Here is a 6,000-nt window from a genome sequence, read left to right as displayed (position 1 = left end):
GCCTGGACAGTTTCGGCGGGAAACCTAGGGCCAACCCCATTGGCTGTTAGCTTACCTGGCCAGGTATATAAGGAGGCCAGGTAGCCCTCATTCCTCAGTTCACTTCCCCTTCCAATAAAGAGCTGAACTCACACACCGGCTGGCGTCTCTCTTGCGTCGGACCCACTACACAATAGATTGATTATCCTCAAAGACAATACATGGGTTATCTACGTTTATTCCCATATCAAGTAATAATTGTTTATACCACACTAGTTCAGTACATAACAATGACAAACTAGAAAATTCAGCTTCCATTGTGGACAGACTAATATGTTTCTGCCTAATGGACCATGGTATCTTACTGCGTCGTCTTGAGGGGCTGGGAGTGGGAGGCACCGTTCTGCGTTGGTTCTCCTCCTACCTCTCGGACCGTTCGCAGACGGTGTTGGCAGGAGGGCAGAGGTCAAGCCCTAGGCCTCTTAATTGTGGAGTGCCTCAGGGTTCGGTGCTCTCGCCCCTCCTGTTCAACATCTATATGAAGCCGCTGGGAGAGATCATCCGTAGCTTCGGGGTGAAATATCATCAATATGCTGATGATACCCAGCTATTCATCTCCACCCCGAACCAACCCAGTGATGCCCTTGATGTGATGTCCCGTTGTCTGGAAGCGGTACAGATTTGGATGGGAGAAAACAGGCTTCGACTCAACCCGGCCAAGACTGAGTGGCTGTATATACCGTCATCTCGTTTAGTCCAAGAGGTTCCATCTCTGACTATAGGAGGAGAGATGTTACCTCCCATTGATAAAGCACGCAATCTGGGCGTCCTCCTAGATTCACGACTCAGTTTTGAAGATCACATTGGAACCGTGGCTAGGGGGGCATTTGCCCAGATTCGTCTTATATACCAATTGCGCCCCTTTTTGGACCGAGATGCCCTACGTACAGTCACCCACGCACTCGTTACCTCCCGTATTGATTACTGTAATGCTCTCTACATGGGGCTGCCCTTGAAGACCACCCGGAGGCTTCAGCTGGTGCAGAATGCAGCTGCACGGGTTGTGATGGGAGCTTCCCGATACTCCCATATTACACCCCTCCTGCGTGAGCTGCATTGGCTACCAGTTGCCCTCCGGGTGAGATTTAAGGTGCTGGTACTTACCTTTAAAGCCCTACATGGCTTAGGTCCGGGATACTTGCAGGACCATCTGCTGCCGGGAACAAATTCCCATCGTCCAGTACGCTCACACAGAGAAGGCCTCCTCAGGGTACCGTCAGCAAGGCAATGTCGGCTGGCGACCCCCAGGGGGAGGGCCTTCTCTGTGGGAGCACCAACCCTATGGAATCAGCTCCCCCCTGAGCTTCGGATAGCCCAAAACCTCCAATCCTTTCGCCGCGGCCTCAAAACACACCTGTTCCACCAAGCTGACCTAGACTGACAGGCATTTCAATTAATTTATATTTAGTATTTTTAATTCATTTTAAAATTCTCTAATTTTTATTGCACTGATGTTCTCAATTTTCATTTTATCTTGATTTATGTACTTATTATATGTTGTATTGTGAGCCGCCCTGAGTCCTTCAGGAGATAGGGCGGGATATAAATCCCATCAATAAATAAATAAATAAATAATGTATTTCCTAACATTGCCACTATTCCTGATGTAGATTTCCGAGTAGTTACCTCAGTAGCAAAACTCGCATCCGCATAAGCAGTTAAGACCAGATCACGATCAGGTTCTAAATACAACGAATAATGTATTGTTTGTTTCAGATATCTTAACACCTGCTTCGCTGCCTGCCAGTGCCTCATAGTAGGCTCAGCATCACATCTAGCTAACTGGTTAACACTATATGAAATATCTGGCCTTGACCAATTACTCAAATACGACAGACTACCAATCAAAGACTGATAAACCACTTTATCAAATGCAGGACTTTCTATGTTTTCATTTTTAAAATCCTGTGCCATTGGAGTCTTTGCAGGCTTACAGAGCTCCATATTATATCGTTTAAGCAATTGGCTAATTTCCAGCTTGCGATATCTTTCCAGCTTGCGATATCACGTAACCTTTATTGGATTTAACGATGTCTAGACCTAAATAATGGTTAATTTCACCTAAATGTCTAATCTTGAATTTCTTCTGCAGTCAGGAGACAATGTTAAGTGCTTCTTGTTCAGTTTTAGTGACAATTGCTATATCGTCTATGAATAGCAACAACAAAGAAACTAAACCATCTTTTTCTTTTTTTGAATATACATGGATCTGCTATACTGGCAACAAAGCCCATTGCAACTAGCTCGTTTACAATACATTTGTTCCATTCATATCCTGATTGTTTCAAGCCATAAAGACTCTTCTTCAGTTTCCAATAATCAGTTTGTCCATCTGTTTCTAGACCTAATGGTTTTTTTCATATAGATAGTGTGTTGTAAAGACGCATGCGGATATGCTGTTTCAACATCTATATGGTTAATCATGTACTGATTCTTGGCTGCCCAAACTAATGCTGCTCTCAATGTAGTAGCCCTCAGACTAGGTGCAAACACTTCATCATAGTCCTTGTCTGACTGAGCAAATCCTAGAGCAACTAAATGTGCTTTATGGGTAACAGTCCCATCTACACTAGTTTTAAGTTTATAGACCCACTTGCAACCAATTGCATGCTCACCTGGTGGAAGTCTACAATTCTCATAAACATCCAAATCACGTAACGATTAAAATTCTCTATCCATTGCTGCCTTCCATGCATTTTGATCCTTTGCAGGATACAGTTTGATTTCATCAAAAGTAGAAGGCTCTATATTCACCTGACACACAATACTAGCCTCATACCTATCAGGTGGACGCCTATCATGAGTCGAACATCTAGGCAATACAGGACTTGGTGTTGGACTCTCTTCTTCTACCTCTTCTACCTCCCCTATCGAGTCCTCCTCTTTAACAGTTACAGAAGGTTCATCATCACGTCTGTTTTCAGTATCAGGGGTGTCACCAACACTTTCAGTATTTTTATTTGATTCCTGTTCAAGTTTATTCCAACATGTTCCAAGAACTTGGCTTTAGCACTGCAGTACACTCTAGTGGTACCAGGCTCCCAAAATCTAAACAATCTATGGTTAGACTCATAGCCAACAAAAAACAATTTCCTTGCTCTATGTCACAGGTCGGAAACCTGTGGCTCCGGAGCCGCATGTGGCTCTTTGAGCTGTCCCGTGCAGCTCCCAGTCCTCCTCCGCCATGTTTACTCCTGAAAAAAAATGGCACTAAAAAGTTTAATTTAAACTTCTCACAAAAAAACTTGCAAAGTTTAAATTGATTGGTTCAACTTTGGTTTGTAGGACCGCCCACAAGCCATTTGTGGGACTGCCCACAAACCTCTTTGTTTGTTCTAACTGCACTTGGCGGCAGTGGAGGAAGAGATGGGAGGACTAGAAAGGTGAGTAGGGGGGGTGGAGGCTTGCAGATCTGCTGCCTTTGCCACCTCTTCATTTGTGGGGGGGTTAGAGTTAGGGTTGCCTCCCCCTTCTCTCTGCCGAGGCTTGAAGCAGCCCTGCAAGCCCTCGCAGAGAAAACGGGTGGTTTGCCTCTCCCTCCTGTCTGCCGAGGCTTCAGCAGAGAGAACGGGTGGTTTGCCTCCCCCTTCTCTCTGCCGAGGCTTGAAGCAGCCCTGCAAGCCTCCGCAGAGAGAACGGGCGGTTTGCCTCCCCCTTCTCTCTGCCGAGGCTTGAAGCAGCCCTGCAAGCCTCCGCAGAGAGAACGGGCGGTTTGCCTCCCCCTTCTCTCTGCCGAGGCTTGAAGCAGCCCTGCAAGCCCCCGCAGAGAGAACGGGCGGTTTGCCTCCCCCTTCTCTCTGCCGAGGCTTGAAGCAGCCCTGCAAGCCCCCGCAGAGAGAACGGGTGGTTTGCCTCTCCCTCCTGTCTGCCAAGGCTTCAGCAGAGAGAACGGGTGGTTTGCCTCTCCCTTCTCTCTGCCGAGGCTTGAAACAGTCCTGCAAGCCCCCGCAGAGAGAACGGGCGGTTTGCCTCCTCCTTCTCTCTGCCAAGGCTTGAAGCAGCCCTGCAAGCCCCCACAGAAAGAATAGGCAGTTTGCCTACCCCTTCTCTCTGCCGAGGCTGGAAGCAGCCCTGCAAGCCTCCACAGAGAAAACAGGCGGTTTGCCTCTCCCTTCTCTCTGCCGAGGCTGTGGCAGAAAGAATGGTTTGCCTCCCCCTTCTCTCTGCCAAGGCTTGAAGCAGCCCTGCAAGCCTCTGCAGAGAGAATTGGGCGGTGGAGGCTTGCCGCACATTCTCTCAGCGGAGACTTCTTTCGGGGGATCCAGCCTCTGCTGCCCCTTCCCTCAGCTGGGAGAAGGGGTGGCAGAGGCTGGATCTCCTGAAAGAAGTCTTCACCGAGAGAAGGGGACGGCAAGCTGCCGAGAGAATTGGGCTGTGGAGTGCTCCGCCGAGAGAATCAGGTGGTGGAGGCTTGCCGCTCATTCTCTTGGTAGAAACTTCTTTCGGGGGATCCAGCCTCTGCCGCCCCTTCTCTCAGCTGAGAGAAGGGGCGGCAGAGGCTGGATCCCGCAAAAGAAGTCTCCACTGAAAGAATCGGGCAGTGGAGCACTCCGCCGAGAGAATCGGGTGGTGGAGGCTTGCTGCGCATTCTCTCGGCGAAGACTTCTTTCGGGGGATCCAGCCTCTTCCACCCCTTTGAAGGGGCAGCATAGGCTGGATCCCCCAAAAGAAGTCACCGAGAGAATCAGGCGGTGGAGACGAGGCGTCAGCGTAAGTCTGTGCACATGCACAGATTTAAACAGAGGCTTTCAAACCTGACAAGCATACATATGTGGATATCTGCAACTGGTTGTTGCAAAAAATAGGATAAAAAGGGGGGAAAGTGGCTGTGACTATTTAAAGACCCCTCCGCACTTTTCCTTTCCTTCCTCCTCTTTGGCACTGTTGACTTCTTCTCCTCCAATCCTGGCTGCTCCTAGCGGTCCCTGCCTGACAGCCGCTGCATTCAACTTTTATATCGAGAACTACCAGAAGTACAGGCAGGATTTCGAAGAGGCAGAGGAACTAGAGATCAAATTGCCAACATACGCTGGATCATGGAGAAAGCTAGGGAATTCCAGAAAAACATCTACTTCTGCTTCATTGACTATGCTAAAACCTTTGATTGTGTGGATCATAACAAACTGTGGCAAGTTCTTAAAGAGATGGGAGTACCAGACCATCTTATTTGTCTCTTGAGAAACCTATATGCGGGTCAAGAAGCAACAGTGAGAACTGGACATGGAACCACTGATTGGTTCAAAATTGGGAAAGGAGTCCGGCAAGGCTGTATACTGTCGCCCTGCCTATTTAACTTATATGCAGAGCACATCATGAGAAAGGCAGGGCTAGATGAATCAAAAGTTGGAATTAAGATTGCCGGAAGAAATATCAACAACCTAAGATACGCAGATGATACCACTCTAATGGCAGAAAGTGAAGAAGAACTAAAGAGCCTCTTGTTGCGGGTGAAGAAGGAGAGTGCAAAACTTGGGTTGAAACTTAACATTAAGAAAACCAAGATCATGGCATCTGGCCCTCTCGATTCCTGGCAAATAGATGGGGAAGAAATGGAGGTAGTGACAGATTTTATTTTCCTGGGCTCCAAGATCACTGCAGATGGGGACTGTAGCCAAGAAATTAAAAGACGCTTGCTCCTGGGGAGGAAAGCCATGGCAAATCTAGACAGCACACTAAAAAGCAGAGACATCACCCTGTCGACAAAAGTGCATATAGTCAAGGCTATGGTCTTTCCAGTTGCAATGTATGGCAGTGAAAGTTGGACCATAAGAAAGGCTGAGCGCCAAAGAATTGAGGCCTTTGAACTATGGTGCTGGAGAAGACTCCTGCGAGTCCCTTGGACTGCAAGGCGATCAAACCGGTCAGTCCTAGAGGAGATCAATCCCGACTGCTCTTTAGAAGGCCAGATCCTGAAGCTAAAACTCAAATACTTTGGCCACCTAATGAGAAGGAAGGACTCAC

Source organism: Vipera ursinii, assembly GCF_947247035.1.
Source record: "Vipera ursinii genome assembly, chromosome: 7".
Taxonomy (NCBI): Eukaryota; Metazoa; Chordata; class Lepidosauria; order Squamata; family Viperidae; genus Vipera; species Vipera ursinii.
The sequence above is the reverse complement of the archived record's forward strand: the minus strand, read 5'-3'. Positions refer to the sequence as shown.